This window comes from Enoplosus armatus, chromosome 22, assembly GCF_043641665.1.
Source record: "Enoplosus armatus isolate fEnoArm2 chromosome 22, fEnoArm2.hap1, whole genome shotgun sequence".
Classification (NCBI taxonomy): domain Eukaryota; kingdom Metazoa; phylum Chordata; class Actinopteri; order Centrarchiformes; family Enoplosidae; genus Enoplosus; species Enoplosus armatus.
The window spans coordinates 8,328,279-8,353,479 of NC_092201.1; the positions used below are offsets into that span (position 1 = coordinate 8,328,279).

The following is a 25,201-nucleotide window of genomic DNA, read 5'->3' on the forward strand; positions in this document are numbered from 1 at the left end:
ACTGTCAGTAAGTGATTCACTTGTTGATTTAATACATCACACATGATTATCCAAGTGTTTCATTTTTCTACAGTTTGGAAGTTTACTTTGGAGGCTTCAAGGGTGTTTGAATTGTTGACATATCAGTTAGTGAGCACTGTATATTTTTCAGACACTGAAGTGTCTCCCTGTAGATTAGACTGATGACTAATACACTCCCATCTGTCAAGCAAGTACAACAGAGCTAACTGTGTGCTGTTTAGTTCCTCAGCATATTGTGTAGGTTATGCAGTCCATTCACTTTGTGTCAACACACACACACACACACACACACACACACACACACACAAATCAGACTAGCAACTACTGGCTGGTGTAATGATCATTCTCTGTGCTAACAGGATACAATGGTCATTTTATCTCACAATTTTACAGCTTAAAAAAAAAAATCGGAAACCAAATAAATATCTGTACCACACTTCACATTATAGAGGCAGAGATTTCAGATATTTTTCACAAGTTCCTTTTAAAGCAATTACAGCAGGAAAGCACATACAACTTGTTACTTTTAGAACTATAAAACAAAGGCCAACATCCTCCTGCAGTCAAAAGTTTAAAAAATTTGAGAAATAAAGAAATCAGTAGTAGAGTACTAATATAGTATAATGACATGGGTACTAGAGTGAAAGAATTAACTCAGCGGGGGAAAATAAAACAAAAGAAAAGAAGAATGTTGACAGAAATGAGAGACAGAATTACAATAATCTCAGTGAGATTACATAGTGTAATCTCCCAGTCAAATTGTAGGAATAAGACTAAGTGAGTAAAAGTACTGTAAAAGAGAGTGGATTATCCATACTGTATTGCTTAGCCAGATTAAAGACAGTTATAATATCCTCTCAACCACCCCTCTGACATCTGAACAAGGATTCCACAAATGTTCTCCCCCTGTAGATTACATTCTACCCCTTTTCAGTCCCAGGTACTGATGCTATTAAACCTGACCTATCAAATTCAAGATTTAAAATATTACTTTGGTTAATACTCAAACTCAAAATCTGTTCAAAAGTTTCTTATTGACACTTTTGCTTGCAAAAAAAACAACTGTTGTGGACAGAATCACTTTTTTTATTTTTAAGTATACAGCTACACGTTGCATATAGTAATATACGGTTCCATTAGCTGGATGTATATGTGGTAGTATATGTTAACATGCTACTAAATGTCAGGTAGCCCCCAGTGAAAACAGAAACCTTAATCTTGGCTGTAACGGTAATATGTGCACAGTATTTGCATCAGTGCTTTGAGCAAATTATCAATATGCTGATTTCAGTCACATTTGACCAAACACAAATCCCAATGTCAAATTCACAAATCCCATAAATGCAAAGCCACTTTTGGGAGAAAAAGAATACAAAACTTTAAGAACCCCTGTAAAGTTAATCCAACTGGTGCTGTTACAACAGAGATAAAGAGACAGAAAGAGAGAACAAGTAAGAAGAGATGTTAGAGGGAGGAGGCGGAGAGAGATAGACTTATCCCGTATGCTTAGTACAATTACAGGGCGGTTACAATATCCGCTGAAATCCCATTCCTCTCACTTCACAGCTTTAAGTTTCTACATATGAACTCACAGTGGATGATAGCCAGGGGGAACATTACATCAGATCCTGAGGAGTTGCAACTATATCACACTCACATCCCAGACGCATCCACCTTCACCTACCTACCATTGTTTTGAAAAGTGTTGTATAAATAAAGTTAATTACTATAATTATTATGAAGGTGCCCATAATGTGGCATGTATCATCCCAAAAGTAAGTGTGATTTAAGTAAGAAACACACAGCAACTCAGTGGCCCACAATATGTGTAATGTTGCACAGAAACATCTAGCCTGTGACCTCTGACCTCTTCTCTCTTCATTTGCTCACTGCGGACTATAAAATATATATCAACTGGCGCTGTTGCTTCAGCTGCTCTACTTGTGTAAAAATAGCAATACTAGAATTTAAAAATACTCTATTACAAGTAACTGTGCTGCATCCAGAGTGTCACTTACGTCACACAGGTATTACCAGGAAAATGTATTTGATTAAGAGCAGTAGCAGGTTATTATAGTAGGCAATGCAGGTGTTACTAATAACATTAACGATGCCGTGAAAATGTGACAGTGAGCCAGAAGAACCAAAGCAGCCACTGAATTGGGCCATCATGAATTTCATTATTTACACCTGTGCTTTCCGTACTGTAACATGTCAGAGTTCATTCCATTAAAAAAAGGCCTTTTATGATGCTGAATGGCTCATGTTAGTTTGTATTATTATATATTTATTAATGGATTATTGTTACTGACGCATTAATGTGCAGCGTTTTAGTTTTGTAACTTGTGGATGTGGAGCTAATTTTAAATATTTTACACATTATTGGGTAGGTTAATCCATAATAGCATATATATGTTGTATGATATTACACATATATAATACCACAAGATTTGTGTTTTGGATGAACATTTCGATCTGAAAAGTAACCAATAGCTGTTAGCTGTCATAATGTGAGTATTGTTAGGTTACAATATTTGTCTCTGAAAGTGACAACATAAGGAAAATATTTAGCTATAAGTAAAGTACATGAACCCTGCACTAAAGAGCAGTACATGAGTAGCTGTGGTTACATAACTTTTTATACTTAGGTACATTACACAACTGACAGGTTTAAGCTAGCCAAGCTATTAATGTATTTAGCCTTCAGCAGCTAGCTTAATAGCTTAACCTCAGGGACCACACGCAGCCTTCAAAAGTGATACAACAAACAAAACAACAACTTGCTAGTCAGTTAGCTTAACACTAGCTACATAACGTGTAAACAGGACACATGTGAGGTTACCGGAAGGTCTCTTCCTCTTTTGCCGGAGGCTAGCTGACAGGAGCCCACCTCCAGACTGTGCACCCAGCTAACCATCATGGACCAGGGTCACCAGTCCCTCCGAACTACCAATTAAAAATATTTCCCATCCAAGGAAACAAAAAACAAAAGTTACTGGGATTTGTAACTGTAATACAACGTGCAAATTTAAATTACAGTCCCTTAATATTTCTTGCTCTCCTCTTATCTGACGAGTGCAGCCAGACAGGAGCCTGCTTGCTGCTCATGTGAACTGGTAAAAGAGAGGAGGGGACACCTTGACCTGCCCGAGGGACTCATTTTCATCAAATGGCCTTTAAATAATTTTATTTTTAGTTTAATAACTGATTCTTAATATTGGTTAATATACTTAGAATTTTATGCTGTGACTTGTTTTATTGATATTGCAGTTTGCTAGTTTTTATTCCTGTAATTTGTTCTATTTTATTTCCGTTTTATGTCAAGTGCGTTGTAATATTTATTATTTTTTAGATAAGTGCTATATAAATAAACTTTATTATTTTTATTGCAGCTAAAATAAAACTGGAATGCCCTAAAGGTAAACTTAAAACAAAGGCACTGACTAAACAACAACACAAGACATGTCTGCAAATATTTAGTAGCAGCGTGCTTTGAATACAGCAATAGTGCCCAAGGAGGTGTTCTTTACATTCATCAGTGGTGAAGTCACTTGGTATCAGATGCAGCTGTGCCTTATGGGAAATACCACTGTGGTTTCAATTTGGAGCATCTCATTACTTGGATGGAACTATATTTTCGCCATTTTCTCTACTAACACTGGGGATTTTAGAGGCTTTCTGTGATTTTTAAAAGCAGAAAATCCTAGAAATCAACAGCAAACTGTGCTTGTATGATACATTCATACATACAAGCATGAAAACACACACACACACACACACACACACACACACATATTCAGGCTCAGCATCTACTATAGTACTGTAGTACTCATCCAGATGATTCTCTATACTGGAAAATGTCTTCCTCTTTCTTTCCACCATTGAATCCAGTGTGAGTTAATATCTGCTTCCTGACTGCTGTTGCACATCATCATCTCTCGCTTTTGCTTCACTATCTCTCACAAACACACACACACACACACACATAATCACTTTCAGCATATTGTACTGCTGCGTGATCAGTTTATCTCATACTGCCTGCCCCTCTCACAGGGTGTACCCCACTGAGAGTGTGTGTGCGCTGCATGAGTGAGAGTGTGAGGATTAGAGGAGAGTAAAACTTTAATAATACTGAGCTCACTAATCTGACTGTGTGTCTCTCTGTGTGTCTGTCCTGTCACATGCATATGCACAGTCATGTCGTGGTGTTGTATGATAGACTGTGTGCTTATGTGAGTGACTTTATTCCATTAGGAGCTCTTTATTCCTCAGGAAAATAACACAGCAGCATGTGGAAATATGATTTTGACTGGAGGGGAGAGGGAGGAGAAGGGAAGGATGAATAAAAGGAAAGAGGATAAAGAAGGCGGGATGCAGGAGGGAGGGAGGTGGATATACTGTAGGAGGAGGGGGAGGGATTGGGAGCGGATGGAGAGACAAACAGAGATCATAAAAAAGGGGGAAACAAATACAGACAAGGGAAAGAGGAGGAAACAGGAGGAGGAGATTAAAATCTTGGAGGAACATAAAAAAAAGATGAGAAAAATGGGTGGAGGGCTGGGGTGCTTAACCACGAGTGACGAGACTTAATCCAGCAATTTAGCCATCCATCATATGATTTTACAGCCGAAAATATTTCACACTAATTCACTCTTACAGTATTACCGCCGTCAATGCAGCCAATGGTGTTAGTGCAGACAAAGGTTTCCACAGTACTTCAGTCAATCAGTGGCTGTTACAGTACTACAGTCAAGGATTGCAGCTCTACTTCAATCAATGGGATTAGGACTACATTAAATATATAGATCTAATAGTACAATACAGTAATACTACAGATACATTAATGTTCTTAAAGCACTGCAGTCAATGGCTATACTAGTGCGACTACAGTCAATAATTGTAAAAATACAAGGGTTCATACAACACTACTCCCTCTGTAAGTAAGAGTACTTAAGTTATTTTTTTACTCTACATTTTTGTTTGTGTTTTATTTGCGCATGTGTTCTTTATTTATTTATATGGCATTTCATTTCATTTGTCACGTGTCATGGTAGGAAAAGCACAGGTGTTAAAAGACATCTAAAGACATCAAGCATTGGGTTTTTACATGATGATTTGTCTTGAGTGAAGGTGTTAACCTGAAGCAGCTGAATCAAGTTCAGCCATCATTAATTGTATTATTTACACCTGTGCTTTTCCTACTTTGACAAGGCATAATGGCAAGTCAAAATGTGAAGAAAGAGACTCTAAGGACATGTTCAAGGCCTTCCACACTGTTGATTGTAATAGTTTTGTTTTAGACTGTTCTTGACTGACATCTTCTTTTAACTTTCTTGCACCTGTTGGGTGCAAGAAAAAGGGTGGGACACATTAAACCGCAATAATTCTAATTAATACACCTCACATAGCTCTGCCTGCTTTCAACCTGAGCAGAGGTCTAATCAGCCAGAATAACTGAATTGTATGGATGTGCATGGTACGTGGTGATCTATACAAAATGTCTGCAACGTGCATATGCGTTATTATATGCATTAATTAAATGTGTTCAAGCTACAGCCAGTGAAAATGTTGCTCATGTTGGTAAGCATAAAACAAGGTAATTTCATCAATATGAAGCACAGGGACAAAGCAAAATGTTTAATGAGACTTTATACATCCGTCCATATACTGTAAAGACACTCTGCATTCACTCTAAGTGAACTTGAAGTGAACCTAACTGAGCCGAACTTCACTGTGAACTGAACTGCAGACTGTAATGAGCTGTGATACAAACTGAAGTCGGTGGAGCTGTTATCTACTTAGTGATAAAGACTGGAGAGAGATGCTATCACTGCAACTCCTAGCACTCTGCCATAAAATGTAATTGCCACACATGCAAACACACACTCACTCACACACACACACACACTCACACAAAGAGTATGCTACAAATTGTTCTGTCTAATATTGCTTACCAACAAAATAAGGTTCCAGTACAAATTACAGCAGCAAAAACTGCTCTGCTCATTTAATTGGCTCAACCAGATAACGGACAGCAAAGGTGTCCAATCATATTATCCCACCCTAAATCAGTCTCTCACATCATCTCCTCTGTGTGCCCTTCTCATTTCTCACTCTCTTCCTCCGTCTGCTTTTCCTTCTCCTCCGCTCGTCCCAACAGGGATCTATTTGGGTGGACAGTGATGATGTAATTATCAGTCAATTAACTGATGATGACACCTGATCAGATGCTAATTAATGGGGGACACACGCATGAAGCCACACACACACTGAGGGCCCTCACCTTGCAGCAGCACTAATTCAAAATCTAAAAAAAAAAAAAAGAAAGAGAAATCTTATTAACAGCGTCACTGAGGTCCAGAAAATTGGGCCTGACCAATTGTCTTTTTTTCCCCCCAGCCCATTTGGATCCCACAAGACACACACACTCTGATACACACACACACTCTCACACACATACACAGCAGTCCAGTCATCTGCCATCCCAGTTGAATTGTCGTTTCTTATGAAAGATGACCTCCTTTTGCTACTGTACCTCTTTTTCCTCTTCATCCCCTCTGCATCTTCTTTACACTCCTCTTCCTCCTCCCCCTCATTGCCAAGACCTGCATCCATCCCCTCCTCTCTCTCCCTCTTACATCTTTCTTCTCTTTATCCCACCATACCTATTAACAATCACCCTCCCTCCTCCCCTCACCAACTCTCTTCTTCTTCCCCCTTTTCTCTCTAATCTATAGAGCTGTCACTCCCTCCATTGGTTCTCAAGCAGCGGACAAGTTCATTTTCAGCCGCGCACCCTTCCTCCTTTCCTCCATCAATCTACCCCTCCTCATCTCTCCATTTTTCTCGATCTCTCTTGCTTCGCTGCTTCTCACGCTTTCTCCCATCACTTCCCTCTTTGTCATTTTCAAATAGCTGACACGTATTCTGTCTCTTGCTCTCTACCATCTATATAGCTGAAAAAAAGTGGCTTGTCCATCGCCAGTCTCATGCACAAGACCGTTGCCTCGTCACCGCCTATAGCAACCATGCTCAGACTCCGATTTAGACTCAAACAATAAACATAAAACGGCATAATGGAGGCGTGGAAGTTTCATTTTTTGGCCTAGAAACTGTGATTGCCACTGCCTCCATGTTTTTCAGGGCTTGTATGACATCCCATCATGCTTAACCCTCATTATCGTTGTCATCATAAATACCGGTTGTAAGCCTAATATTATTTTTATCCAATTTATGTGTCATCCACTCACTCACACTTACACACATACACAGAGTGTATGCACTAATCCAAAAGCAGGCTAAAAGGCTTGTCTGCATCAGTTGTGTACATGTGCATGAAATTGTGTAACTTACATACCGCGTGTGTGTGTGTGCATATGTGTGGGTGTCTCTCATTTGTCTCTCTTTCGCTGTGTCCATATGTGCCCATTATCTGGCCGAGTGAGCACACCACACAGACACACCTGCTCCCCTCGGTGCACACGCGCACGCACACACACACACACACACACACACACACACACACACACCTGCTCCCCTTGAAAGACAAGGCACACACACACACACACACACACATACACCTGCTCCCCTTGATCTGTGACTCCTCCAACAGACGATTACAGTATGCACACAGAAGTGTGCACACGCAAAACCCACACAGCATGAGCAGGACATGCATGCAATTTACAAGGAAAACACATGAAGTGGCAAATCACAAACTTGTGATCGGACAAAGTAGGCTGGCTCAACAAACGTGATGGCTAAACAAGCGTAATCTTATCATGCTGTACAGAATATTCACCATTAATGGACAAAAAGACGGTCTATTGTCAAGGGAAATTCCTGCTCATTTACTGTACATTGAAAATAAAGTGCTTCTCACTTATCTGAATACTACAGCGCGGTAAACACACCTCTGCCTGTTACTGTTGAGGTTGTTTGTTCCATTTTGCCCTGTCAATAAAAAGACATGATAGCAGGGCTGCAACAGGTATTTGTGGTGCTCAACACTGAGCCTCCGTGCTGTTATTGCACTTTTCATTTCAGTGAGCACTATAAAAACCTATCATATATGGATTTATTCATTAAACTGTGACATAGTACCTGAAGTGGGAAGTGAAGTTGAGGGGAAATGAGAAAGTGTGTGCATGGGTATGTGCACAGTAACATGCCGAGGGAATACGTGTGTATAAATTATGCATTACGTGCTCCGTATTCAACAGCACATTACTCACTGTCATCCAGACTTTCTAGTTTAATACAGCCCGGGCTGGCCCTCAAGGTGTGAATCATGGTTCTGAAGCACTGATTGGTTGTTGTTTTCCTACCCCCGGGAGGTCAGGGTGGTAGACTGCACATCTTTAAAGCGTAGGGTAAAAAAATGGGACTCATATGTATGGATTTGTTGGTATCATATTATTTTATATGTTCAAAAATAATACTACAAACTCAAGGTGGTTGGGTACAAAAATGAAAAGTGGAGCTGACCAAAGGTACCCACACACCCAAAACCAGATGATGTGTCAAATGGTTGAATTTTTATTGTCTTCTCTGGTTGCATATTCTGTTTCTGTCTATATTGTTATATATTGCAGCTTCTGTCCTGTTGCAGTTTTTTCACATTTAATGTTAGAGCTTCAGGAAATTAATCAAATTAACTATTCAAGTGACAATTGTTACAACAAAGACATACAATAGTAAATGCATAGAGGGCTAACTTTGAGCCAAAGATAAGACTGCATGGTTTTGAGCTGTTAATACTTCAAGTCAAACCACCCTCTTGGCTGGCTGGTTGAATGGTCGGAGCCAAATCCAACAAGGTCTTATTTTTTCACGACATGTGATTTCCCTCAGATGATTTTTCATTCCCTAGACCAAAACCTAAATACACAACATCTGAATATGATTTTGAAGTTTAATATGATTGGAAACATACAGTACCTGCTCCCTTAGCTAGTTGAGATCAAGTTTAGTAACCATCTTTTCCCATTCTAAAAATGGGAACCATCTTTTAATTTAGTCTATACACTACTAATGGAGACGGGGGTCATACAAAAATCAAAGTGTAATGCTGTTGTTTTATGGGGGTTTACGTGCCGGACTATTTCTTGGCCAGGCACAGTAACTTCCTGGAGTCTTGTCATCACCATGAGGTTGCCAGGCATCCTGCCATAAAAACTCTTTTTTTACATGTTTTTTGTATGGATGTATATTTCTAATTTCATAGGCAGACAGACAATGTGACAAATGTCATCTAAGTGACGTACAGTATTACCCAAAAAATGAATGACTGCAGCAATACTGATTTTACTTATCATGACAGTTCTTTGCACAAGCAGCTTAGTACAACAGATACAGAGACTTGTTCCCATCATTGTTGTTGCTGGATACTAGAATTTAACAATTACAGTACTTTAGTGTACAGAAAATGACTGACATATGATATATTTTCTCCTTTAGATAATTCTAATAGAGGAAATGTGTCAAATAGCTGACAAATAGCTGAAAATTATGTCACTCTGCTTTGATTTATGACAAAACCAGTGCCAGCATCGGCATCAGCATCCCGCCTTGAAACATAAGGAGCCGTGATAGACAGGAAGAATGAATGCGGGGGTGAAGCGAGTGAGAGAGAAAGAAAAAGAAGAAGACAAGGAAAAACAAAGAACTTATGAAAAAGAGAAAAAGTCAGAGGGAGCGTGAAGAGGAGGAAAGAAGAGCAAAACGATACGGGCTGTGTGGAAGAGGAGGAGAAGGAGGAGAGGCAAGAGGAGGAGGAAGGCTTGTTCACACTGCGCCTCCGTGCCGACCTTGCATACACACATATTCACACACAGCGCAGGCAGCAGATATTAATAACTCCTTATTAATATTCATCTGCAGTGGAGAGATGTGAGGCCAGAGTAACCCAGATACCAACCGTCTCTCTACCTGTCTCTCTCTGTGCGTCGTTCCTTACATCTGATGTTCAGGATCTCTATCAGGCCGTCTGTGTCTTTGCAGTGTACATATTAGACATTTAGCCGACACTTTTATCCAGTTTGCTGTGATTGAAACAGCTTCTGTTTCTACATCATGAGGGCACCCTGAGCTATGAAGATTGTGGGAAAGGTAGGTCAAAAGCCAAAACATCAACAACGCTTAGATTCCCCAGATTTCCTATCGTCATATCCTCTCGTCTCCCTCTTCGCCATACTTCTTATTCAGTCCTTTCCCTTTTCTTTCTATTCCGTACTATACTCTATGGGCTCCTGCAATGTATAGAATATGCCATTCAAACAACGCTTTCATCCAAAGTGCCTTCTGGTAAAGGAATTGCATACATTTTCTGTGCGTGTAGTCCCCCCTGTATGGCACTCCTAACCTTGGCAAGGTCATTACGATGCAAAACCGACTGAGCTGCACATGACCACCTGTACGGCACAGAATCAAACGTGTCTGGAATACTTATGTGTGACGTTTTAGCCTCTAAACACGTACCACAGGTGTCTGATAGAAGTTTTTACACAGGACAATAAGGTGTAGACAATCAAAGTATGGAGCAAACACATTTTATGATTCCCTACTCTCGTGACACTGTCCTTACAAACTAGGAGCATATGTATATAGAGCATATATCCTCCTCTTCCCAGTTATACTGTTAAATGCTTCCACATATATCTCACTGTTATATTTACACACCAAGGAATTGTCCAGACAACTGTCTTTCCCACTTACTGGTTCTGTCTCCATTGCCCTCTCTACAGGAAGTCATAAATAGACAATTGTTTTGATTTCTGGTCTGATTGCATTGTTGCATTTGTATCGATTCTACAGCAAGGCTTGGAAAATATCACCAGCCAGGATCCAAACACTGATGGATGTCTGCTTTGGCTGCTAATGCTGCCATTTTGGCAGCAAACCAAACCAACCAAATCACTTGCACATCCAATCGCTCACTTCCTCAAGTCAACTTGTAAAAACACACCCTTTGACGTAAAATATGGGAAAATCGAGCCTGAAACATTTCCAGTCTCCCAATTTCTCTGGGCAACCCTGACATTCATACTGAAATGAACACGCTCCAGTCCTCTTTAAGTAAACCTTCACAGCGGATGGGTTATCATGGCAAAGGCACTTGGCTGAACATCAGTAGCCTGTTTTAACTAACCATGCTGATACAGAATGAATCATTAAAATACCTGCTGTTACAGTTGATACATAGCAAATTTTGTGTTTTTGTCTCAAATTACTGACTATGCCTCCCATCTTCAGGAACTATGTACTTTTTGTTTGCGGGACCCTGTTTCCATCCCTGTCAACAAGCTCCATGAAACAAAGAAAAAAAGAGAAAAATAGAATAAAATAGAAGACAAGAATCAAAATTGAAGGGAACATCACGCTTTCAAGGTTGTGTCTTTGCTCTCCTGCTCTGTTGGCTAGTTTACAGTCTTTGCCAAGCGTGCCAGCAGGACTCACCAACCCCGCTCTCTAAAAAAGGCTGTAAAAAAGAGCAAAGCATGTTTCTACCAACTGTTACAGCTGCCACAGGGTCAACAAGAGGTTAAAGTGGAGTGTGAAGGACGTGGCTTGTCACAAGTTAAAAATGCAACAATAAACCAGGAAAATCAACAAACAACGTGATTGACTAACACTCTCCCTTCTGCCCTTGAGCAAGGAATGTAACCCTCATTTGCTCCACTGGGATCATCCAGCAGCCAGCAGTAGGAGACTGTGGTTGCACTGGGCAGCTGCCAGGAAGGAGTGTGGGGAGCTGTATTAATGTGAAGCAGAGCATTGATGAAAATGTAGTAAACACTCTTAAAACTACTTTCCCTTCACAAAAAGGGGAAGCAGATTTAACCCAGGGTTACCCAAAAAAACTAAAATAAAAGTCTTCTTACATGATTTCAATCACCTTCATCAGTCTTGCAGTTTCAGAGAGAAATGTATGTATGTGTTGAGAGAATGAAGCAGCCCCAAGACAATACCAATACAATTTATTAAGTTTGAACAGAGCCTTTGTTGGTTTTTATTATAGCATCACTTATGAGAAAAGATCCCTGATGCTGCTGATGCGCTGGTGTTTTGATCCCTGCTGAAATATCAGGTCTGCACTGCATACTAATGACAAAAATAAGCTGCAGACATGCTGCAGCCATGTCCACGCAGGCATGCTTCAGGAGAACACGGACACAACATACACACACAGAAGCTGTTTCTGAGAAGCTCATTTGAATGTGGAATATGTATTTTTATCAGCTTGTTGATGATGTTTGCAAAATTGGCTTTGTATTTTTCATGCAACATATTTGGCTGCCTTAACTGTTGACAGATGGTAAAATGGAAGTGTTTATGATGGTATTTCAAAGGGAGATTTATATTTGTCTGGCAATTCAAACATTACTGTACTTTGATACACAAAACTGGGGTATTTTCATAATGAGAAACTTTATTTAGGCCAAAACAAATCAATATTTTGTGTTTATGGGCAACACATTAATATTTTATAGCATCACATTCAGTCTATTGCTATTTTAAATTTTCTATTTAGTGTTGAATTGTTGAATTGAATTGATTGATTTCACAGTATTACCCAGATACAAATTTACAAACAAAGTGAGCTGGTTTGGGAGGCTCAGGAGGTCAGAGTCTCTCTGACTGTCAGAGTCTAGACTGCAGGCTCCTGGACTTTAACAGGCCCCTCTGGACGAGTCAAAGCCTGATAAACACAGCCACTTGTTTAACACTACACCATTAATAAATAACTCTCAGCAGAGCCATAATATTATCAACAATAACCTTAAAATATAAAGCTTATTTTCAAATGAAATGCAAATTTAGACAGAAAAAAAAAAACCCCAACAGCAGAATGATTTTGTGTTTGTCCTTTTAATGACTCTGTATGCTAACAACAGCACACCGTACTTAGCCGCTCTACACAAATCCAAAAGGCTCACAACTGGAACAGAAACGCCAGATAAAACACAAAACACATTTCTGTTGAATGTACCATAATGAAAACACAAATAAACTTGACTTTAAAAAGCCCTATCATGACCTCAGCTATAATAATGTTGCAAATACCTGAATCTCCCTGGCCTTGTTAAACAACAGCATATACTCACACAACACCATCTAACAGGAGTCACCATCAATCAGATGCTCATCTGATCAGACCACAGTATGCAGTTCACAGTATTTGGTCTTTGCCCTTCAGTTGTGCTATGCTTAGAGACTGCTCATTAATTAAACCAACATTCTGAGGTGAAAATCCAGAAGATCAGAAATAACAAAAATTCCTTATATTACATTCTCCTCGCATATTTCACAATCCGGTTTAAAAATCAGCGCTGATGTTGGGCCGTAGGGTTAGCCTGTTAGCTCCTATTGCTATCCTCGCACAACATCATGCAATTCACGGTTTGTTATGTATGAAGTTTTACTTTAGCCCTACTCATAAACACAAGTTATGTTTTTTTTTTCAGGAGTTCATGCTCCATAATGTTCAGTGTGACCACCTCATCATCACTGTAATTATGATACCGCTGTACAGCCACAACCATTCTGCCTGAATACACAGAGTGACTGAATGTTCTGAATGTGCAGTTACAGTACAATATGTATCCTTTAAAATAGAAGAAGACAAGAATCAAAACTGAAGGGAACATCACGCTTTCAAGGTTGTGCCTTTGCTTTCCTGCTCTGTTGGCTAGTTTACAGTCTTTGCCAAGCGTGCCAGCAGGACTCACCGACCTCGTTCTGTAAAAAAGGCTGCAAAAAGGAGCAAAGCATGTTTCTACCAACTGTTACAGCTGCCACAGGGTCAACAAGACATTAAAGTGGAGTGTGAAGGGATGTGGCTTGTCACAAGTTAAAAATGCATCAATAAACCAGGAAAATCACAGAGACACACAGTCAGTGACTGAATATTCTGAATATGCAGTAACAGTATAGTATGTATGTATGTATGTATGTATGTTTTCCAGACCTTGTACTTTCTGATATAGTAGCTTTTTGGGACATGGGAAAAAGTGCAATTCAATTTAACAAAAAAATCTGTGTTGAAGTCTGTGTTGACTAAATCAGTCCGCTCTGATTTTCTATCATTTAACACTTGATTGAAATGAGCCTTGTCTCAGTAACGGCACCTTATTCTGAGAGATGCAAAGACTGTGTAACCAGATAAAGAGGAAACCAGGGCATAAAAAAAGGCTAACATATTTATTTGTATCTGAGCCTTTTTTCAATTTTAAAACAGGATTGGATTTGAAGGTAAGGTCATGAACACTAGACAGTATAAAATGTGTTTACGTGGTCTCAAAGCACTTCGATGATTTAGGAAAAGAAGAAGAAGGAATAGCTGAAACTGCACACAGGCAGCTTGAATTGTGAAATTCATTAAGGAAAAAAAAGATGAAGGCAGAATATTGCGTTGCAAATCAAAAGTGTTATAAAATGGTTAATAACTTTGTACTGCTGCTAAAGTCATTAAGAAGAACACGCCATAAAATTCCTCTTGAAACACTCATTATCAGCAGATCCGCCACAAATACAGATGGCCCTGAAACTATAAATGAAACTACAATTAACCACCATTAAGATTCCTTCAATAAAACCTTCATCAACAGAGAAGAGGGGAGTCGAGGTGACGCCATTTTACTGTTGAGTCAATAAGTGTCTTCACAGGAGGTACAGATGCATTATGTGTGTGTGTGTGTGTGTGTGTGTGTTAGTGATCTCAGAGGAGCAGATATACGGACCCAGAGAGAAGTTGTGGTCTGACGTACAACACACCAGGGAGCCATGAAATGAAGCACATGTGTGGTAACGTCTTTGTGTGTTTCAAAGCGATGGCGACACACAATACGTGTCTCTGCGCTGTAAAATCCTCCGAGTGTTTTTGTGTTTGGGACCATAAAAAGGTGTGTGCACGTCTGTGATTAATAGACGCGACTACAAAGCAATAAAACTCTAATGAATGTGCTCTCATAGTTTAGCTCGACAGTCTGGCATTGCCACAGTCTCAGAGGGAGCGTTAGGTTTATGACTCAGGCCCTACCCACCCTGCACATCCCCCATCAGGAGATGTGGGGCCACGGGAGCAGAGGTAGGAACTAAGCACCTTTTTAATTTAAGTTGTGCAACAGACAGTCAGTGATATGAAAAATATGAGAAAAGAAGCAACAAGTAGCTCACAGGTTGATTACAGTTTAACTTGATTCTCAGCATGATGACGTGTTACAAACGTCAGTGAGTGGATCTTTCTAAAGCTGATCAAATAAACAGGAGTCGCAATCCTAGTTGGATTCTTTGATTCACCAGGTGGATTTGAAAGTCTGTCAGAACAAACATGTCGATTTTAATTATAGTGTTATCAAAAAAGCACTCAATATTATAGGTTCAGTGTTCAAGCATGATGCTGCTACAATACAGTTTACTATTTCTCTTCCGTAAAATACCTAATATGAGTCCTGCACCCTAAAAACCTGGATCCTACACTTCCCATGATGCAACTTGATGCATCAGGGTTCTTTTATGCAGCTGTTGTGCAGGTTGAGTAGTGCTCCTTATATTGACTAAACTGAACTTCATGTGTTAAAGTGCCCCTTTACATAACCCAGATTAATATTAAATATCTCATGTGTCTTTCTTACTCAAACATTTCACTTGCAACCTGTTTGCTTTGGGATTTCAGGTTGTATTAATTACATTTAATAATAATTTCATGGTCTGGCTCCAGGTTATCTGGCGGTTACACTCCCCTGGCCAAATTGTCTTCAGCCTGAGGTCCTTAGACAAAAACCTGTTGGTTGTTTATGCACCTAGTGAATGGTGCTCACTATCTTCTTTAAAACTTCGTCTTAAAACTCTTCATATTGTTTTATACAATCTTCCTCTTAGATTTAGAAATTGTGGGCAAAAACATCACGTATAAGGGCAGCAAAAGCTTTGTATCAGACATGGTATATCAAAGTACATAGTTACATTTGAAGCTGTGAAAAATATAAAACTCTGTCTTCATTTCGTGTCTTTCTGGGAACTGAATATGCAGTTTAGTTGGTTGTCTATACTGCTCTTGATGGTAATGTGCACTAAATTAACAGTATCTTACCTACATCATCATCTATAATCAGTCAAAATCAAAAATGGCTTCACCAAATAATAAAATGTGACAAATGCCAGGAAGAAAATAGCAAATGTCACATGTTTTATTCTACATTAGCTGCGTTTCACCAGCGATCAATGTGTATTTCCACAAATCCTGAGAAAGTAGAGCAAACACATGACAAATCTCATGTGAAAGATTAGCTAAATGTTTGACTGACAAATACAAAGCGTCTAATAGGGTTTTTTTCTTTGCAGATTTATAGTTCTGAGGCTTATGGGGTGCTGGGTTTACGGCTCAGCCCCTCCCTGCTCTTTATACCCCCACCCTACTGGGACATGTGGGGCCTGGCCAACAGAAGAAGAAATCAAACACCCCTTTGATGAGAGTTTGGCTGCAGAGTGAAAAAGGCATATGTGTGTGTGTATGTGTGTGTTTATGGATATAAATACATCAGAAAGCAGTGAAGTGGAGCACAAAGGGCACTCGGCGACACAAACATGCATACCACCCACATTTACACTCACAAAGAAAAGTGGTGGAAATGACAACAACAAAATATATGATGATCAGAAGGATTAGGGATGAGGAGGGGAGGGGAGGAAAAACAGGAGAGGAGAGGAGAGGAGAGGAGAGGAGGACATATGTTGAGTGGGTGGACAAGCAGGGAAGGCAGGGAAGGGGGTAAGACTGGCAAAAATCACACACACAAACGCACATACGAGTCTCTCTGCCATCTGCAGTGCTCACTACCTTGCCAGTCGCCCCATCCAACCAAAACTCACCGACACTTTGTCTTTCTCTGTTTCCCCATATCTTCTTCTTTCTGTCATGCTCTCACATGCCTCTCTACCTCTTGTCTGTAAAAACAACTGAGGAGCACTTGTGTGTGTCTGCATGTGCCTGTACTGTATGTACACAGGATAATCCATCTGTGTTTGCATGCATGTCTGAGTGTGTGTGTGCGTGTGTGTGTGTTTCTCCTCAGTGCACAGGGACCTCTCATGGCTACCATGAGCTAATGAGCTCCATTTAAATCCAGCCCCTCTGATCCTTCCTCTCGCCCAGTTTCTCTGCCCCTGGGGCCGTTCCGTGCTCTGGCCTGGAAACTGCAGCGCGGCAGCGGCCATTTTGGCTCATTAGGAAGAAGCTGCTGAACCAACACGCATGTCTCCGTGAATCAGTATCAGACTAATGGATGACTGGTGTACTGGTGTGTGTACGAGTGTGTGTTTGCGTATGTGTTCAAGCGTATGACTAAATATTTGTGTGTAGTGTTTGTGTATGTGTGTATCTGAGGATTCACGATTCTGTGTGTAGTTGTGTGTATGTGTGTGTCCGTGAAGCATCACTAGCTTATGGATGAGTCATCCTCAAGCGCTCCAGTAGCATCATCTTTCTTTCGTTGCACATCTAACTTTCCCCCTTTCTCGCTTTCTCAGATTCTCTCTCTCTTCATTTAGCTCTCTCTCTCTTTTTTGTTTCTCCTTTTGGTGTCACACTCCGTCTTCTTCTTTAACACAGTTACAGCAGCAAAACCAAACGGGCCCCTTCCACTGTGTAGTCAAAGTGTTTGGTCGAGATCATGTGTGTGCTGGTTGCTTTTATTTGCAATTTACATGGTAGTAACCTTGCCTAAAGCACATGCTGTATTTCCAGCACCACACACACACACACACACACACACATGCATACAGATAGAAACACACGAAAGATGACGTCAACAACTTATTTCTCAATGTTACAATAAACTGACTTACAGTTCTTTGTCACTTAAAGGAATAATTCAACATTTTGGGAAGTGCACTTATCTGCTTTCTTGCCGAGAGTTATATGAGAAGATTAATACTGCTCTCATGTCTGTCTGTACGTGTAAAACCAAATAGCTGTGGTTTTATGGAAGGTTATGTCACTGTTTTCAAGGCATCCAGTGGGGACAACTAGCTAGCTATCTGTGTCCACCTGTTTCCAGCCACTATGCTAAGCTAAGTGAACTGTCAAGATGTATAGTTCAATATTTACTGTACAAATATGAGACTGGTATCAATCTTCTCATCTAACTCCAGGCCAGAAAGTGAAAGAGTATATTTCTCAAAATGTTGAAGTATAACAACAAGAAAAACAACCTACTCTTTCACCACAGCACATCAAATCATCAGCTCACACCTGCAGTCATTTAGTGGTGATAAAATATCTGAAAATAAAATGAACTATTTAAGGTACTGTAGTGTGTTTACAGCTCTATATCAAGCTTGTCATTTACTGTAAGTGACGCTTTCTTGAACTATAAAACACCCAAAATATGTCCCCCCAAAAAATGCATGCACAAAATACCATGAGCGGTAAAAGATTACTCACTTTTTTGCAACAAGACACTACTGACCACATAAACACATAACACAGTCTCACATAAACACACACACACACACACACACACAGCGCAGAGGGTCCGTGCCTGTTTGGAGGAGGCTTGAGCAATCGAATAGTACATGAGGTGAGCAGATCATCGTGGTATGAATACAGACTCTTTGGAGCACTTTCAACACACAGAGTTGGAGGCCAAGACAAAATACCCCCTGCCTGAAGGTGTGTGTGTCCCTGTTTCTACACATTATCATAATATTCTGGGACAAGAGAAGAAAACCACAATGTGTCAGTATGAACTGTGTATGTGTGTGTGGCTAAGTGGTTGGGAGGTTAGATGTTTCAATAAACAACTTCTCATTTACCGCTCATGTGCAAGCCATGACTGTAACAGACACACACACACACACACACACACACACACACACACACACACACACACACAGAACAATTGTACCTCATGACTGCCAGTATTTCTGAGTCATTAAGCTCTTAGATAGCTGGCCACGAATAGGCTTCTTTCTGTCCGGCATTCCTCCTTTCATAACGAAAGTTTCTCATTGTAAACATTTAGACTGAAGTGCCATCAGCTCAGCCATCTCACACATGCGTTCTTCACTTTGTATGGAGGCCAATGTGTGTGTGTTTAAAGTTTATGCTACTCTCTGCTTTTGTGTTCTTTCGTTCTTTCTACTTGTTATTAGTTTGTCCTGTTAAAGTAATGTGAACATTGATAGAACACACACACAGGCTAAAACATTCCCCAGAGGCATTTTTCTTCAACTAAAGCCGCAATGGTATGACCAGCGTTTCCACTGGAATTCGACACTTCCAGTCGGAAAGATCTGGAATACTGGGAAGCCATGTGGCATTTTGACCTGGAGGTTTTCCAAGACTGACTGTGGGAGGGGGGAGAGGAGGGAAATCAGGGAAAACCACACACTACTGTGGATACTAATGGTTAGAAGAGAAGAGAAGAAGGGAACTTCAGCTACTTGATGAGATAAAATCCGTTCAATAGGATTGAATAAAACAAAATTGAGAGCAATGATTCACAAGAACACAAAAGCACATAAAAGAATAAAGTATAAAGCTTGCTGTTGTTCCAGCAGCCCAGATTGAACTGTTGCATCAGTCTTTGTTTTTTTTTTACGGCATAACGGCCTTTCCATTCAAGATACTCTTTTTCTCTGTTCCTCTGTAGTTTGACCTCTGTGTGTGCAACGTCTCCTCTGTCTTCTGAAAAGGCTTCAGTACATCCGCTGTGTTTTAGTGGAAGGCATAAGTTTGCTCAGCATCATCTTGACAGCATCATAAAGTAGTGGATGCAGCACACACGGAGGTCAACCTTCCACCAGTTTTGTCGCTGCACAATAGTGAGTCGATTGAAGAGAGTACCGCCAAAAAAGTTTGGGGATTACTTCAAGGCTTTAAAGGAAGGTTTGCATGGGGACAGAGCAGGAAAATCAAAGACTTCCGAAGAGGGCCTCTAATCCACCAAACAGTGTGTGTGTGCGCGTGTGTGTGGTCACCATCATTATGTAACAACATACAGCACTGAATTACAGCACCCACTGTGGCCTCCGACCTCTAAACCTCAACCTCTTCTCCTCAGATCAATAATGATGTATTGACTATAACCCAGGGTGTGACAGGAACACACACACACGCACATACACACACGCACGCATGCACACACGCACACACGGGCACACGTGCACACGTGCGCACGCTTTGTGAATGATGGACTCCCTATACAAGTCAATGGGACAATGCGATGATACAGTTAATCCAAAAACTGCCTAAGTTGTATCCTCTTTATTGAGCATTCTTTCTATTTTATTTTAATTTAATTTAATCTATATTGAGAAATCATGACATGACATGAGTTCAAGTCACTGGCTGCAATAACACAGACACACACAAGGAATCTGAATTATTTTCGAATTGAAAAGGATTCAAATGTCAAGTGTGAAAGTTCATTCTTAATCTTGAAAGTAGCATTTTTAGAAAAATAAAAGCATCAGTTCACAGTGTTCCTCCAAATGAATACAATTTAGTTTTTTGTCCTGCAGCTAAAGTACTGGCTGGATCTCTCGTTAGGCACAAGCAAAAAATAATTAGCTTTGTTGTTGTTGTGAGTTATCGATAATTTGTTAGGCCTTTCGGGTGATTCTCCAAATTAGACCATTACGGCAAATAAAGGCAGAGTGACAGAGAGAGCAGCAGAGAGACGAGAACAGAAAGAGAAGGATGACAGACAGGTAGAAATAGAGACAAATAGACAGATCGGATGAAGAACAAACGGAAGAGCGACGGAGAGACAGAAAGACTGAGAAGAGAGACTAAGTTTAGCTCTCCCCTTAGGACTCCGCTCAGGTTCCTCTGCTCTTTTCATTGTCCTCCTCTCCTCACTTTCTTCCTCACCTCCTCCTTTTTTCAATCCATCACAAAATAATTAACTTGCTATAAGTGAAATTAATTCCACTAATTGGTTTTAAAAGTATTTTTGGACTCTGGTGGAAAAAAAGGGTGAGGAGAGATAGAGAGAGAAAGAGTCTGTGTGTGTGTGTGTGTGTGTGTGTGTGTTGGTAGGGGAGGATGGTACCAGTTCACCCAATCATGTCACAGCAGGGAGGATGTGACCTCGCCAAGCAGGAAATGAACTTGGAGAACTTCCTGACAGAATGAGGAGAAATTGAGAAGTCGGAGGGAAGGATGCTGACAATGAACAATCTCCTTTATCTCTGTCTCCTCTGTCTTCTTTTTTTATTTCCTTGATGCTGCTGTTAGACATATTTTCCCACTACAACACCTTGTGCTGCATGTGATAGTGTTTCTGTTTGCGGTGGATTTGCAGTAAAGTGCAAATCTTTGAGTATCCAAGGTCTGAGAAAAAGGCTTTGATATGATCCTTGAGTGAATAAGAACGAGAAAATGACACAGCAGGCTTTTCAAGTGGTTTCAAAGCTAAGGTTAAATGCAAACCGACTGAAATAGCATCTTATGTCATCCAAACAGATATTTTTATCTCGTCTTTCCTTTCATATTTGACATGTTATTGATGCGTTAAGGACGCAAAATTGGAACACAAGCTTAGCAGATTGTTCTGAATAGACATGCGGACCAATCAAAATAGGGGGGAAATTATACTTGTGATCTGTGAAGGTATAAAATCTTGGCATGTGAGTCAGTTAGAGGGAATATTAGCTACATTCCTCTGGGTATTCAAAGTTTCAGCATTTAGTCCATGCTCATATCCACGAGGACTTACAATGAGTGAGCAGGGAAGCTGCAAGACTGCTAATATAGACCCCTTGTACATCCGTTAATCGCACCACAAAACAAACACAACAGAAGCTCCCAGGTGTGAATGCGAAGAAGGTGCTCAGAACCTTTCTGGGATGAACAAAAGTGAATAAAAGTGTTACAGCTTTTTCCACAGAAAATCCTGTGCCTACCTACAAAGGTGTGTCTAACCCTTTTTTTTAAATCTTATTCTCACAACCCTTCCTCCATGAATTTTCTCTTTACTCTTCTTCTTTTCTGTCTTTACCAGAACCACTGCAGGGAAGAGGAGATGATGCAGCCTCAAGATGTGCCCCATTCTCTCCATATTCCTCGCTACCACACCTCCTGGCCTATCATCGATCCTCATCCAATCCTCTGTTCATCCCTTTGTGCTTGACCACATCCACATGCCATTCCACTGAGCACATTTGTGGTGGTCTTTGTTGGTGAATAGGCTACTGAACCAAGGTGTTTTTTTAAAGAAAACATGGGTGTGCTACCAGCAGAAATATATACGGCAGATTCAACCAGCTAGACCTACAGAAGATGTCTGGTCAATTAAAAGTAGCACTGGATTGGCGAGACAATGAAATACTAATTCTAGAAAGACAAGACAAGTTTGAAGGTTTATCAGACAGCAAAACACTGCACAGCGGTTTGTAATGCAGTGAGACAGGATTCTCCTCATTTCTTCTATCTTAATGATTGCTAGAATGCAATTCACATTAGAGAATAATCTACAAAAACTTTGAGCTTGTACACTGACTTCAAAACCTACATTTGAGGCAATAAAGTTTTTTTTTTTTTTCCATGCGTAACTTAAGAATTCAAAATGCATCCAGCTGCTCCGCTGCCCAGGTATGACTGTAAATGTGTTCTTTGACAACCATCCAAACATAACTTGTTGGCTCAGTGGTTAATATTCTGTACTCGAGCCCTCCCTGTATCTTGGCACTGAGGAAACGGAGAGAATTTTGTGTATTGTTTTATTATTCCTCCTGGTGACCAGGTTCTGCTGGCTGAACTCGTTCAAGGCTACAAGAGAGAGATTGAAAACTTTGCCTTGATGCTTTCACCTGCATCCCTTCACACCTCTGTATTTCCATCCCTGTCTGTCTAACGTCGCTTCCTCAGTCCATCATTTTCATTTTCTCTTTTCCTTTAAGCTCTCTCTCTGTCTGATTCAGTGCAACATATGCTGCCACTTCCCTCACACACAGAGACTAATTACGGGAGGAGGAGAAAGGAGGAAGAAAAATAAGAGAGAGTGAGTCTGGGTGAGAGAGAGGGCAGAGAAAGAGAGAGAGAGAGAGGGAGGGAGGGGTGAGGGGTCCTTGGGGTGAATTATTCATCTTACGCCATGACACCTGAGGGCAATCTACCTCTCTGTGAGTCACCAAGTTAAAGCCAGAGAGAGAGAGTAGACTCTGTGAGTCAGACCTGCCCGAGAGGATATTAACACCTGTGTGTGTGTGTTTTCGTGTGTGTGTCCTGCAGCGTATTGTCCCCTAAGCCGATCATGTGCCGCCTACATACGGAGACCATCTAAAGTGTAACCTGTGACTGTCACTCACACACACACACACACACACACACACACACACTCACAGAGTCAGTAATAAGGTAGGTCAGCGCAGCAGCGTAAATCTTACTCACGCTGAGCCACAGCCGTAAGCAGAGCTAGCATTAACCAGCAGGGTATGAACACACACACACACACAATGCACACAGACATACAAAGGACATGATAAATACACACAAGCAGAGCGCATGTTCTCAAATACAGCACATATACACATGCCATCTTTCCATTAGCTGTTCTTAAATTAATAACTGCTATCATCCTCTTTGCCTGTAATACAGTATAATCTGCCGTCTCCACTCAGGCTCTCAGACCACTCTAACTGTTGACTGGATCACCAGCATTCATTAGCATCGGGCCCGCTGCCAGCTGAATTATTAAACACACGCATTTCTTACAACTCAAAGTTTGGTGCTGGTGAGCAAAAGGAAATTTTCTGCAGAGGCGATAAAACCGCTGGAGTTCATTGGAGGCGTTTAATTGACGCTCCTGTCCAAAGTAAATTATAGTGATTAAGTGGGGTGTCAGTGTCTTGCTCAAGGACACTTTAGCATGTCGCAGAGCAGTTGATGGACACATTAGCTGAATGCTGTCGGGTTGTGTAGGATAGACACACCAGGCTTCATTGTTGACACTGATTAAGTCATGTGATGCAGGCTTTTATTTTGGCAAAGGGTCAAAATGTTATGAAATGCTGGTAAGAGCTCGATTATAATGTGATCAAAGGGCCATTTTTAAAGGTTTTGCTCAAAGAGGAGAGGAGGATTTAATCACATTATTTAGAAACAAACAAAAAACTTTCGACACACACTCACAGACATTGGAGACAAAGCGTCAATGCAGTGTCTTTGCTGAGAGGCTGAAAAAAGACGACGAGAAGCTTTTTGATGTCTCTGTTTGTCTTTTGGCTTCTTTATATGCGTTCCACTTTCCCTGGCACTGAGCTTGACTTCCTACTGAAATTAACCAGGCAGCCCAAAAATAATCTACCGCAAGAGAGAGAGAGAGAGAGAGGAGAGAGGGAAGTGAGAGAAAACAGGGTGGTGAAAGAGAAGGAAGAAGAGAAGGAAAGAGTAAAGCAAAAGGGTGGAATGGACAGAGAGGAAAATGAAGAAAAGAAAGAGATAGATTGACAATAAGATGTACAGGAAATAGAAAAATAACTGTCCTATGTGTGAATTTATTGGCATTCCTGTTTCCAGTTGCTGCACCTTTAAAATGGCCTGTCAGCTGATACATCTGCACCAATGCACAAGCCAGACAAGATGCAGTCAAATATTCATTCCAAATGAGATACTCTGGCTTTTAGAGATACTCCTCAGCCATGTATGGAGCTGTTGAGATGAGGGTCAGCGTGTCCAAGTCTGAAGGTCTGCCACAAGTGGAAGAGGTCAAGTATCTTGGTCGAGCCTGTGGAGAGTCTGACGGTAAAATTGGCCATGTCATGTATGTCCCAGCAGCAGCTGAAATAGGGACCCTTGGGGACAGGGTGAGGACCACTGACATCCAGAAGAGGCTTGGAGTAGAATGTCTGCTCTTCTAAGAGCGAGCTGAGGTGATGCAGATATTTAATGCCTTCTGGTTGCTACTCTGTGGAGGTATTCATGCCAGGTCCAACTAGGGGAGACCCCAGGGCAGACCCAGAACGCACTGAAGGTATTGCATATCTGATGTGGGCTGGAAAGGCCTCAGGATCCCCCAGGAAGCGCTGGAGGACATGACTGGGGAGAAGGTGAATGTGAGGATGTCTGGGCTACTTTACTTTGCTTTGCCTGCTGCTGCTGCTGCTGCTACCCAGACTCAAATAAGAAGCAGAAAATTGAAAGATTGATTATTCTGCTGGTTCAATTATCACA

At 40.8% G+C, this 25,201-nt stretch overlaps 1 protein-coding gene across 1 annotated transcript in view; it reads right to left on the reverse strand.

Moving 5' to 3' along the window:
• cacna1c (calcium channel, voltage-dependent, L type, alpha 1C subunit) overlaps nucleotides 1-25,201 on the reverse strand; it is a 179,217-nt gene that overhangs the window by 120,547 nt on the left and 33,469 nt on the right. The window lies entirely within an intron of this gene.